The following is a 14,592-nucleotide window of genomic DNA, read 5'->3' on the forward strand; positions in this document are numbered from 1 at the left end:
TCTTAGCAGCTCACAGTGACCCACGGGTTATTATATTACTGACTCAGAATCATCCCATGGAGCCAGCATGCTGTTTCTGGCCAGGAGGCCTTTCAGCCCCTATATAGCTCATCAGTTCTCATTCGCCTAATGTTACCAAACTAGCACTGAGCTCCTAGGCTCTCCAAGATGCTCTTCTCAGCTTCACTACTCAAATCCCTTATTCTAGTTCGCGGTGTGAAGAGTACAGTATAGTGCCTTATCTATCTATCTATCTATCTATTATACAGTATAGTGCCTTACCTATCTATCCATCTAGCCTTTGAACTTCCATCCATCCATCCATTTTCCAACCCGCTGAATCCGAACACTGGGTCACGGGGATCTGCTGAAGCCAATCCCAGCCAACACAGGGCACAAGGCAGGAACCAATCCCAGGCAGGGTGCCAAACCACCGCAGGCCTTTGAACTTCATAGTACATTTTCATAGAAATTTCAGCCTTTGGTTCTTCTGTTGCAATTTTGCTGCACTTGGGGGTTGCAAGTGTGGAGGTTCACTTGGCTGCTAAGGAACTGCCTGCAGTTTTACAGGAGAAGAGTCCAACCCACGCTGATTGCCCAGATTAGAACTAAGTATGTGCACATGTGTGGAGAAGTGACAACCAGCAATAGATATCAGAGAAACAATTGGTGTTTTCCTTGTCCTGGAAGTCAGGCTTAGAGTGATGTCGACTAAAGATGAGGTTTTGTGGAGATGACAGACAATCTGAATGTCCACTAAGATGTCTGCTACCTTTTATAATGTTTTTATTTAATCAGGCCAGGATATACTGAAAGTCACCACTAGTCCAAAGTATAGTTCAATATGATTACCAAGGTCAGCGCAGGCTCCTTTTTATGTAATGACACAATCTTGGCCAGCTGCCTGTCCTTAGGAATTCAGCCAGTTTGCACTGACATCTGAAGAATACATTTTAAGAGTTTGTGTATATAATCAGTACTTTACATGAAGACTTACATTCTGAGTATTTTACAGTTCTGGTCATATATTTATTTCACCTTTAGGGGGACGTTGCTTTTTACAGCCTCTAGGTTTTTGACTTTAATATTCTCAATAGCTTACATGACAGGTGAAAACTCCAGTTAAACGTTAATTAAGTGACTATTAAGTGAAACATTCAGTCTGCTTTGGTTCAGATCTTTATAGCTGACAATCGCTGGCTTTAACACGTCAGGTCCGAATAAACTTTTAGAAAGGACAGAAGTGTCAGCCTCCTAGGATAAAGCAGGACCGCTAGACGAGCTACAATTTCAGATTATGAGAAGGCGTGCATTCTAACACTTTAATTACTATGCATAGTTGTATACATTCTTTATATAACAGACAGGTTACCACGAGATTCAGTAGCAGAAAAGTTGGACTGCTACTGCGGCAGCGCCTCTCGTTCCAAATCATTAGTGCTATTATTCTGGAGTGGGGGTTCTCATTGTAGATAGTAAACTCTTAATTTGAAAAGCACTCCATGCCGCGGTGTAGTCGAGCGCTGCACAAGCCAGTTTCGGAGAAAACGGAGGAAGCATAGAGCCTCGCTTGGTTCTCGTCGGTGGCACTGTGCTGCATGAATCGGAGGGAATTCGGCAAACTTCGCTTCTGCGTTCTTTATGAGCCACTTTACTAACGTAAGTTCTCCTTTAACATCGGACGAAATTAATGGTTGAGAGAGTGCGTGCACTTTAGGAACTGTCATGTAACAGATTGTAAAGAGGAAGATAAAGCAAAAGTTGCTATTGATAACCATTTTAAAGTAGTGTCTATATTCTGAATAAATAACTGTACAGATGATTGCTCGGTATATTCATACTATTTAAACAGACATCAAGATTACTAATGTAGAAACATAATTTAACATGCCAACTTTTCTGTCTCTCATTATTAGCGTTTGCAGCATGCCAACACATTTTCTGTCACAGTGCACGAACTATTCTGTAACACATTATTAAAGGGCAAATGTAGGCAGACAGAACAAAATTAACGAAATATCTTCGTTTTATGGTTAAACAATTATTAATAAAAACTGATCTGTGTAATTAATCTATAATACACATAAATCGACTGACTACAATCATGTCTGTTACAGCGAGAGTGTTTGAAAATGTGGACATTTTCTGTCACCAAAACTTTAATAATCCACCGAATTTTAAATATGTTTAAGACAAACATGGATGGCACAGGTGATAGCGCCTATGGCACAGTGCTCAAGAGGAGTGTGTTTAACTCTAATCCAGGCTGAAGTTTAATTTCAAGTTTATTGTCATGTGCACGTAGTACATAATATAGGTTGTAGTCTTTATTGAGGGAGATGTTTGACGACTCAAAACTGTGAGGAAAAAAAATCAATCAAAAATATATCTTGAATGTTCAGTAGATATAATATGTCTGTGTCCAATAACTAGCTCAGTGCCACTGTGAATTATTAGGGAGTTTGTTATACATAAGCCTGAAACAAAGTATATTAGTCAAGATTTCTCTGGTTACATGGTAACATCATATTTTGATAATAATGACACAGATTTTTTAACCGTAGTACCAGGCAGGGAGAACAAGGGGTAACTTCTGAAGTTTTCTGTCTGATTATGTTCTGCACCTCATGCAGACATTCACAACATTCTCAGATATGCAGCACAGAGTTGTGTACAGTATCTTTGTTAAATACGCTTTATGTAAAAGTTACATACAGATAGAGATGGATTTACCAACTCCGCCTCAAAATACTATCTACTATAGCTGCCTTGTAGTATTTTTATTATCTCTTTGTATGTCTGATATATAGTGCCTTTCTTATCTACCTGATCTGGCAAATTGAGCTGGTCTTGGAGGTTCCTCCTTCTCTCTGTCTCCCTTTCTTTTTATGTGTCACATCATTCAGTTCTCTCGTGTCTCTTCCCCCTTTCTTTGTCTCACGTAAATATATTCCTTTTGACAAAAGCAACACTGTTTATATATGTATAGTGAATATATATACAGGGTATATGTGGGTATATATATATACAGTATGTGTGTTTGTGTTTAAGCAGTCTTTCTGTCGCTTTGTGCTGAAGTGCTGGGATTTGTCAGTTTTAAGAAAATAATTCTCTGAATACTTTGTTATTGTTATTTGTTTTCACCTTTTCCCTGTTATTAAGTCAATGTCATTTTGTGTTAATTGTTGATCATGGATGGTGCCATTTTCTAGGCTTATTCACAATGTTGGTGATTGTTGCTAAATTTCTCCTTGGAACAAATAAAGATCTATCTATCTATCTATTATATAGTGCCTTATCTATCTATCTATCTATCTATCTATCTATCTATCTATCTATCTATCTATCTATCTATCTATCTATCTATCTATCTATCTATCTATCTATCTATCTATCTATCTTGTGAGTTCAGATCATAGTCTATCTATCTATCTATCTATCTATCTATCTATCTATCTATCTATCTATCTATCTATCTATCTATCTATCTATCTATCTAAAGTGATATGTATAACTAAAATATGTACAGAAATCTACTGTATAAATTATCTTTTAGCAACCTCAGATACTAGTAAACCTGCTATAATTAGACATCATGTCAGAGAATCCTCTGGATCGTAGATTTTCCACCGGATAGACACTGTATTACAGTCATGAACAGAAACCTTTCAAAAATTTTGGATGCCAGCTGTGAGGCACTTTTGAATGATCTTAATTGGCATTATGATCATCTGTAAAATGAGCTAAGATTAAGTGTGTCCAGTTGGGTGAATTATAAACTGGAAGAAGGGCAGCAAGAGAACAATAGATGCTTGAAACGGCCTTATGACAGTGAGCCTATGTAGAAATTCATATAAGGTATGTCATTGAGCAAATAGAAATATTTTTCATTTTAAGAGTCACTTCTTTAGAGAGTTATCACAATATGCAAGTGTTTGTCTTTAAATGTCTACAAAATAATGCAGTAACTGGGTATAAGAATTTGTCTGCTGCATCAGAGCCATCTCTTATCACTGTGGAATATATAAAGATTACTGCTGGGAAAGAGCAAGCAATCAAGTTAATTTTCTTCCTTCTTAACTTTTACATTGTAATATTTCATTTCACTCTAAGATTTGTTTAGATAACAAATCTCCAGCTTCAAATGGCTCTGTACTGGAAAAATATGTTTGGAAAATAGGCAGCCGGGTAGGTATTTCCTATCTTTAGAAATGTTGTCATCTTCAGCTGCTTTGTATCTAACCTACAGTGTGTTTAATATATTGTTTTAAGTGGTATTGTCATATGACAAATGTAACGATGATAGACTGATACCTACTAAGAGATTTATAATGTTTTAAGATTGTTTCAAGTGCTTTCTGTTGGAGAGTTCCAGTAGCTGACTCAATTTAGCTTTTTATGAAGGATGACAGCAGTTCCCATACGTCTAATTCCTTGGTATGTTGCATGGCTGGAAGCAACAGTAGCTTTTTGTTAAAAGAAATGTTAATGGTTTACTAGGTATGACTCAAGATTAAGGGTTTGTGCTGTTCACTGTTTTATTAGTAATTCATCCTATTATTTTTATAATACTTTGCTTGTTGAGGGTTGCTGCATAATAGTCACTGGCTTGTCTGAAATAGAGATGCATGGATTATTTGGTGTCAGTGTAACAGTAATAAATAAAAATGTATGTACATAACTGATTACACTAATTTCTACAGTGTGATAATCCCTTAGTAAAATATCTCTGTTTTCTCTCTTCCTTTTCAGTTTATTTTTCTGTTGTCTTATGTTATATTCTGAACTTGGCTGTGTTCTGTGTAGAGTTTTCATACTCACTTTTTGTCTATCTGAATTTCCATTCATACACTACAGTGTGAGCACTAAACAGACTGGCATCAAGTGTAGAGGTGGCTCATGCCTTTCACCCTTTGCTGTATCAGTTAGTTCCAGCTCTCTGGCCCCCTGTACTGAATGAGGATGGTTCAGAAAAAAGGGGGCGTGAAGGATATGTTGAATTTTGTTTGTTCCTCTTTGTCAATCTTCATTGCCCCTTCCTCCTTTATGTTAAATAAAGCTCTTAATTTTGTCCGAATGGAATTTTCACTATATTTCTCCAGGCTCTAGTCAACAGCTAAACTGGGGCTATAAAAATTATTTTATAACCTCTTTCCACATAAACTTTTGAAAACTTGTTCACACAGCCTTCTTTGAAGCTCATTAGACTCTTGCTAACCTTTTTTGATAAACTGTGCCATTCTTGTTAGGGTCAAGGAGAACTGTGGCATGTCTACAAAGTGTTCTAAAATTTGTTTTCTTTGTTGCAATTTGAACACATTCTCTTTGATTTCTAATTTACTATCCATCAAGTTTATTCAATTTATAAACCTGCATATTCCAAAAGGGGCTCACTGGGAAGTCCATCCCAGCAGATGCAGGTAACCACCAGTGAATGCAGTAAAATTGAAGAGCATGGGAAAGGCAGTATATAAAATGTAATCCTATTATTATTTTTATTAAGGAAGGGAAAGATGACAGTTGAGGGGGGCTCAAATAGTCTCTTGAAAAAGTTGTTTCATTTTGGTCATTTTATACCCAGAGCTGAACTTTAGGTATGCCAGAACTTGCCACCAAAGTGTAAACAATTTTCTTGATTAACATGTTTGGCATTGCTAATGAGAATAAAACATATTCTCTAATAACCAATTGGCATTCAAAAATGAATAATTAAGGATAATCTAAGGGAGGTGACCAACAGAACACTACAGGAATGGCTGCTGACAATGGGGCTTTGCAATCATAGATGGATAATAAATTAAAAATCAGTCACTTCAAGCAGTGATAGCCACCAAAAACACTAGTAATGTATTTTCTATATTTTTAAATTAACTTAATAGTATCTTGAAAAAAAGGTATGTTAATGTACAGTGTATATATATATATATATATATATATACTGTATATATATGTGCTCTCTATATACAGTATATGTGCTCTCTATATATATGCTCTCTCTCTACATACTATATATATATATATATATATATATATATATATATATATATATATATATATATATATATAAAATCCTGAACGTGCAATGATTTTATGTCTTGTTTTTTGTCACTCTTTATAATTTGGGCTTATTTTAAAACCTACATATATATGTTTGGTATCATTTTTTTTCAGAATTAATTGAACTTTAATGTGATGTTATTAGATTTTCAGATTTTTATTACATTTTTAAAGTATAAACTAAAAAACATGAAGAACTCGCGTCCTACGAATTGAGACTTTGTGCCAAAAGATTTAACCACACCCGGGGCTGAAAATAAAACACAAAGAGTAGGACAGCTGCCGTACAGGCTTTTAAATGTTTGAAGCACCGTGCGAGATGCAGATCACACAGCACAGCAGCAAGCCAGCAGCTAATTGAGTAAAGAGGAGGTAAAAAAAACTGTATTTGTTTCCCATTGTATCACCATTTAAGCCCCCCTCTTCACAACGTGTGTGGCAGAGACGTGAAGTGACTGCCACATAGCGCAGGCCTGGGGGGGAGAGGGGGAGATTGGTGAGTGAAGCGAGCAGGGGGGAACCCGCCCCCTGCTCACTTCGCTTGCCCACCCCTGTGTTTGGTTTACTTCTCCTTTATTTCCAGCCCCGGCCGTGGTTAAATTCTTTCTTGCAGGACGTATAACACTGCGCGTGTTGTTGTTATCTGCTGTCGCGCTGCCCTTCAATCTTTTTAAAGCCTGTCCAGCCTCTTTCATTTTTGCTACTTTGTGTCTCTGCTGCTCGCCTTGTGATCGCTTCTCCGTCATCATACACATACACCTGACCGAATTGTGTTTTCTTTGAAATTAAACTTGTCGTTGCCTTAACTGTTGCGGGTTCACAGATTGTCATAGCGTATGTCTCATTATTGTGTAAATCAATGTTTTGTGCATTGAATGATGCAAATTAAAAAAGACTTTGTTTTCAGCTTTTTTCCTTTTATTTCTGACCTCACTTTGTCCTGCTGTTTTTTCAATTACACCTGGTTCTGATTAATTTCCTTTTTTTTGCGCTAATGTGATCTTTTATTCGTCGACGTTTCATTTATAATGTATTGTCCTTTATATGCTTTATATGCACTGAGACACCTGTATCTGTGTGGGCTGCTTCCCTTTCCACTACTGATTTTTTTTTTGCCCATTCTCTTTCATCTCGTGGTTCTTTTATTTGTCTTTCATGATCTTAATGTGAAGATCACGTATCGTCTCCTAGTCATTCATTCCACAGGATTTTTTTTTATAATTTAGAGATAAATATATATATACTGTATATATATACAGAGGTGGGCAAAATTAGGTTTACAGTTGTTCATATGAAAAAAAGACATGCAGGTTATGATTAGTACAATACAACGGCACAGTGCACTTAGCTACAATCTTGTAAGTGCCCAAATTGCCACCATCACATACTCTCAATTGTGAACCTTCTTTTTGCCCACCTATATATACATACATACATACATACATACATACATACATATATATATATATATATATATATTGTCGCAGGCGGCTGGGGGTGGAGCCCAGCCGGGACACCAGGAGGACCGGAGGAGGGCTTGTACCTCCTCCAGACCGCGAGGGGGCAACCGCCCTGGTTGTATTGGGGGCCATGGGTAGAGGGCTTGGAAGCCCAACCTGTAGGGGCCGTGGCCACCGCCAGGCGGCGCCCGGTGCCAGAAGAAACCTGGAGCCCAGCACTTCCGCCACACCAGGAAGTGCTGGGGGGAAGAAGACAGGGGACACCCAGAGGGCTTCCGAGTGCGCAGCCGGCACTTCTGCCACACTGGGGCGTGTCTGTGGAGGAATGCCGGGAAGCAGCTGGAGCCCATCCGGGTTCCTATATAAGGAGCCGCCTCCCTTCATTCAGAGGCGGAAGTCGGGTGGAAGAAGGACGGAGCTGGAGAGAGGACTGGAGGCGGCCAGAAAGGCATTTGGACTGTGAGGCCTGGAGTTTGGCGGATCGGTGCTGGAGGCACTGGGACGTCCACTGAACTTAAACTGAAAATATACTGTAAATAAATGTGTGTTGGGTGCAACAAACGATGTCCGTCTGTCTGTGTCCGGGTCAAGGTTCACAATATGTATATATATATATATATATATATATATATATATATACTAAAATACCAGCGCTTAGCGGAGAAGTAGTGTGTTAAAGAAGCAATGAAAAGAAAAGGAAACATTTTGAAAATAACGTAACCTGATTGTCAATGTAATTGTTTTGTCACTGTTGTGAGTGATGAGTGTTGTTGTCATATATATATATATATTTACACACACACACATAAACATATATATATATATACATATCTATATACAGTGGTGTGAAAAACTATTTGCCCCCTTCCTGATTTCTTATTCTTTTGCATGTTTGTCACACAAAATGTTTCTGATCATCAAACACATTTAACCATTAGTCAAATATAACACAAGTAAACACAAAATGCAGTTTTAAATGATGGTTTTATTATTTAGGGAGACAAAAAATCCAAAACTACTTGGCCCTGTGTGAAAAGTAATTGCCCCTGAACCTAATAACTGGTTGGGCCACCCTTAGCAGCAATAACTGCAATCAAGCGTTTGCGATAACTTGCAATGAGTCTTTTACAGCGCTCTGGAGGAATTTTGGCCCACTCATCTTTGCAGAATTGTTGTAATTCAGCTTTATTTGAGGGTTTTCTAGCATGAACCGCCTTTTTAAGGTCATGCCATAGCATCTCAATTGGATTCAGGTCAGGACTTTGACTAGGCCACTCCAAAGTCTTCATTTTGTTTTTCTTCAGCCATTCAGAGGTGGATTTGCTGGTGTGTTTTGGGTCATTGTCCTGTTGCAGCACCCAAGATTGCTTCAGCTTGAGTTGACGAACAGATGGACGGACATTCTCCTTCAGGATTTTTGGTAGACAGTAGAATTCATGGTTCCATCTATCACAGCAAGCCTTCCAGGTCCTGAAGCAGCAAAACAACCCCAGACCATCACACTACCACCACCATATTTTACTGTTGGTATGATGTTCTTTTTCTGAAATGCTGTGTTCCTTTTATGCCAGATGTAACGGACATTTGCCTTCCAAAAGTTAAACTTTTGTCTCATCAGTCCACAAGATATTTTCCCAAAAGTCTTGACAATCATTGAGATCTTTCTTAGCAAAATTGAGACGAGCCCTAATGTTCTTTTTGCTTAACAGTGGTTTGCGTCTTGAAATCTGCCATGCAGGCCGTTTTGCCCAGTCTCTTTCTTATGGTGGAGTCGTGAACACTGACCTTAATTGAGGCAAGTGAGGCCTGCAGTTCTTTAGACGTTGTCCTGGGGTCTTTTGTGACCTCTCGGATGAGTCGTCTCTGTGCTCTTGGGGCAGTTTTGGTCGGCTGGCCACTCCTGGGAAGGTTCACCACTGTTCCATGTTTTTGCCATTTGTGGAAAATGGCTCTCACTGTGGTTCGCTGGAGTCCCAAAGCTTTAGAAATGGCTTTATAACCTTTACCAGACTGATAGATCTCAATTACTTCTGTTCTCATTTGTTCCTGAATTTCTTTGGATCTTGGCATGATGTCTAGCTTTTGAGGTGCTTTTGGTCTACTTCTCTGTGTCAAGCAGCTCCTATTTAAGTGATTTTTTGATTGAAGCAGGTGTGGCAGTAATCAGGCCTGTGGATGGCTACGGAAATTGAACTCAGGGGTGATACACCACAGTTAGGTTATTTTTAACAAGGGGCAATTACTTTTTCACACAGGGCCATGTCGGTTTGGATTTTTTCTCCTAAATAATAAAACCATCATTTAAAAACTGCATTTTGTTTTTACTTGTGTTATATTTGACTAATGGTTAAATGTGTTTGATGATCAGAAACATTTTGTGTGACAAACATGCAAAAGAATAAGAAATCAGGAAAGGGGCAAATAATTTTTCACACCACTGTATATACACATATATACATACATACATATCTACATATATACACACACAGCTATTTCGTATCAGTGCAATACGCTGTTTGTTAAAACGGTTGACTCCCGCTCTTACGTGCAATAACAAATCAAATCATTCAGTTGTCTTTGCTCATATGTCATTTTAGAGCTGGACGCCTGGCATCTTTTTTTGGCCACAAGTTCGTTTCTGTTTGGTGTGAGGTTCTGTGTTGTGGAGATTCTCAGGATGGATTGCAGGTGCTCATCAGTGAGGCGACTCCTGTGTGCTGTTTTGTTAGTCTTTATCACTGAGAAGAGCTTCTCACACAGATATGTGCTACCAAACATGCACGAGGTTCGAGCCGCATGTAGACGGACTTTTTTTGTTCTTCAAAGTCACCCAAGCGCCGTGCAAACTCAGTGCGCAATAACTCTAGCTTCGCAATAACTTGCAGCATCATAAGGTAGACTTGATTAACGCGGTAAGTGTTCGGCAAGGCAGCTGAAGCGCTGCATTATGGGATCTGTAGTTTATTGTGTTACCAGCGCTTCATATACCGGGCTGTAATAACAATAATACAGTATATAAAATGATCTCGGGCGGATATAATTACACGCCGGGCGGATGTGGCCCGCCCTTGAGTTTGACACATATGGACTAAATAGAACTTGAAAAGATATGTTTTTTCAAATGTGATCGCGCAATTCAGATAGAGTTGACGCAAGACTACAGCCTGCATGCCTCAATGAGTCATCCTCCCTCGCTCTTACTTTTTTACCGTTCATCTAATGAATACACTGAGTATGGCTTTACCAAAACAATCATTGATGGCGAATAAAGTATCCATTATTCGAGTATGTAGAGCGGGATATATATATATACATATATATATACCCGCGTATCGCAGCGGATAAGTAGTGTGTTAAAAAGCTAGAAAAGAAAAGGGAACATTTTAAAAATAACGTAACATGACTGTCAATATACAGTATTTGTTTTGTGAGTGTTACTGAGTGTTGCTGTCATCAAGGATTTGATTATCATTATTTCTTTCAATCAGGTTCGTATTATCATTATTTCTTTCAATCAGGTTCGTATTTGTAGGATGTGTTGTGTTCAAGTTACATTCCGTGTTTGTCAATCGTTGTAAAGATGACAGGTTTCATTCATTGATTCGTTTCTAACTGCATCAATAAACAGCTCGTCTTCTTCTTTATCTGAGACCTGACACACTGCATGCACGGGTTTTTTTTACACTGTCTTCCTTTAGCGGGACATTGACTTTTTCCACCGTGTGCTTTGTTTCCACAGTAGCTGGATTTATGAATATGCTTATCAGACGCTTCATATTTTTGCTGCCTTTTCAATTGTGTAATTCGGTTTTGTTCAGCTCTTTGGAACTGTTGCTTTTTATCTGTGCACTGCGTCAGTTCACGTGAGCCACTCGGTGTACATGCATCGAAGGTTCCCAGCTGTGCTGGTGCCATCTCGTGCTATGTCCGTGCTTTATTTAATGTTACCTTAGTCCTGGCACTTAAAACTTTCTCTCGCAGTTTCGCTGAGTTTGTGTCAAACACCACCCTGACCATCTCATCTTCCTCTCCATAAGCACAGTCCTTCACCCGTGAATATTTACCCGTGGCAGTTTGCTATTGGATTGCCGCTGACGGACGGCCTTATATGGGCAGGCACTAAATTACAAACGCCAGCGCAGCCTGTCTATGAACTTAATTTAAAGTGTAGGTTTACATTGTGCTTTGTTTCCGAAGTAGCAGAACTCATGAATATGGTTGTATATGTCACTCGCTCGCTTCTTATTGTTTCGCTGCCTTCTCAATTATATAATGCATGTTTTCTTGAGCGCTTTTTTGAGGTCTTCCTGGTTTTCTATGTACTGCGTGATTACGTGGGAGGCGTGATGATGTCACACGAAACTCCACCCCCACGGCGTTGAAGCTCATCTCCATTACAGTAAATGGAGAAAACTGCTTCCAGTTATGACCATTACGCGTAGAATTTCGATATAAAACCTGCCCAACTTTTGTAAGGAAGCTGTAAGGAATGAACCTGCCAAATTTCAGCCTTCCACCCACACGGGAAGTTGGAGAATTAGTGATGAGTCAGTGAGTGAGTGAGTGAGTGAGTGAGTGAGTGAGTGAGTGCTTTGCCTTTTATTAGTATAGATATATATATATATATATATATATATATATATATATATATATATATATATATATATATATATATATATATATATATGTATAATAGATAGATAGATAGATAAACAATTTGTTGGCTGAAATTCCATAGTGTGTGTCAGAGATAGGACATGCATCATTGGTCATAATGGCACTCTACTACTTTCAGTGTGTCCAGAGTCTGTCCTATAACTAAGGATGCCCTTTTAATTAGCTTGTTGATTCGGTGGGCCTCACTTGAAGTTATGTTACCAGCCCAGCATGCCACAGTATAGAAAATCATACTGACCTTCACAATGTTATAGACGGATGTGAAGGATGTCAGGACCCACATTAAAAGAATGCTGTCTCCTAAGGAAAAAGAACCTGCTGTGTTCTTTCTTATATAATTTCTCTGTTTACTGAGAGCATCCAACCTGTTATCAATGTGGACCTCCATTATAATCAGATGGATGACTTGGGTCTGAAGTGTACTATACTAAACAAAATCTGGTTGAAAGTTTTGAACTTTGACTTCTTTGTACAGGGTACAGTATAAAATGAAGATGACTCCTTTACTACGTTGAACTCTAGCTTCTGAGTGACAGGTGCTATTCAATGGGAAAATTTATCGAGTGACTGCTTTAAACTTGATATTTGGATGAAAAATAAAAAGTGAGTGATTAAAGATGCTGTGTGAACTCTCGCTTACGATTAAAAGTTGCCAAGTAAAATGAAGGTCAACTAATTGGCCTATTAAGTAAATTTGGTGTATAAAATGAAATTTGTTGGATTCTTTGAACTCTTGTTTATAGGTGAAAAGCACTGTAAAAATGAAGACTGACCTAATGCCCCCTTTAATCTCTGAATTGTTGAAAAGTTGAAAAGTGCTATATAAAATAAATGCTGGCTGGCAGGCTATTATGTGAAATTTTCCCAAATAAAGGAAGGTGACTGAATTCTGTGCACTCAGGTTTATGGGTGAAAAGTGTTGCGTAATATGGAGATCTATTAATATTAGCACTTTGACATACCGGGCAATGTAAAATGAAGTAGCTGATATTTTTGAACTTTGGTGTGTTGGTTAGAAGGTGCTACATCAAATGAACGTGGAATAATTTTTTAGTGACTAAACTCACTATGTAAAATGAGTTTTTATGAATACATTGTATGCTGGGTAATGGCTGAAAACCACTGTAAAAAATGATAATTGATTAAATTGTGGACAAGAGATGCAGTGCAAAATGAAGTTAGCTGATATCATTGAAATTTGGCTTGAACATGAACCAAGCTATATAAAATAGTCATTGACTAATTGGCTTCTTGACTAAGGCAGCTATGTAAAAGGATCATGGATGAATGCATTGAGCACTGATCTTTGGGTGATAGGCGCTATATAAAATTAACATTGACCGATCACTTCTTTGAACTTTAGAATGAGAAACACTATATAAAATAAATGTTGATCGACATCTTTGAATTCTCACATGGGATGTGAGGCACAATATAAAGCAAGTTATTGTCTTCTGGTCAGGTTAGGTTGGGAAGCATGCACTGGTACAGCACGTTGCCACACCCAACACATGATGAAACAGCTCAGGATCCCGATTGGCAACCCCCCAGTCAGACACGTGGTCCAATCTCACCATCTAGAGATGACCCTCTATCTGCCGCAGCCAGGTGTTATGTGGGCATCCCCTTGGCCTGGTCCAGCCGCTCTGGTCCTTAACAATGAGTATTCTGTGAGCTGGATCACCCTTAAGGAATTGTGCTTCATGGCCATAAGTGTCTTAACTGACGTTCTCTCACAATGCTGGTAATGTGCCTCATTTGGAACTCTGTGAGTAACCACTTGTTGACACAAAATCAAACCAGCGGTACCCAAGGATTCTCTGAAGAGACACAGTACCAAAGGAGTCCAGTCTTCATCTCAGGTTACTGGATAGCGTCCATGTCTCGCAACCATATAGCAAAACAGGAAGCACCAGGACTCTAAAAATTTAGACCTTCGTCCTTTTGCACAGATATTGGGAGTGCCACACACTCCTTTCCAGCGACCTCATGACCCCTCCTCCCATGCTCTCCCAATCTGTCTACTGACTTCATAGAAGGGGTCAAGAGATGCATGAATGTCACTGCTGAGGTAAGTAAACCCCTCAACATGACTGACACTCTCTGCAGACAGACACACTGCTGACGGCTTTGCCTAAGAGGTCATTAAAGGCCTCGATCTTGTCTTTTATGGATAAGAAGTAGTGCTGCATTCATTTGTATTTTACTAACCTTTCTGAACTCTGACCAGACAGTAAAGAATGCCATATAAATGAAAATGGACAGTTTTACCCTTCATCTGCATAAAAGTATGATAGACTGGTATATGTGTGAAAATTGCTGTATACAATAATAAATAAGTGATCTCATTATTCACTTTCCTAAAGTGTTAAAGATCAACCTGAGACCACTTGTCTGA

The 14,592-nt window shown here is 38.7% G+C and overlaps 1 protein-coding gene across 5 annotated transcripts in view; it reads left to right on the top strand.

The window, feature by feature from the left end:
* The window catches only part of mypn (myopalladin), a 357,752-nt gene that overhangs the window by 253,425 nt on the left and 89,735 nt on the right, over window positions 1–14,592 (top strand). The window contains exon 1 of one of the 5 annotated variants that reach the window (XM_039735173.1): window positions 1,445–1,659. The exons of 3 other annotated variants lie outside the window; for them this stretch is intronic. The gene's annotated coding sequence lies outside the window, so the exon portion shown is untranslated. Of the gene's footprint in view, window positions 1–1,444; window positions 1,660–3,839; window positions 3,859–14,592 lie in introns of those variants that run through there. One more of the 5 variants, XM_039735179.1, reaches the window with a different exon arrangement.

The sequence above is a fragment of the Polypterus senegalus genome, chromosome 1 (genome assembly GCF_016835505.1).
Source record: "Polypterus senegalus isolate Bchr_013 chromosome 1, ASM1683550v1, whole genome shotgun sequence".
Taxonomy (NCBI): domain Eukaryota; kingdom Metazoa; phylum Chordata; class Cladistia; order Polypteriformes; family Polypteridae; genus Polypterus; species Polypterus senegalus.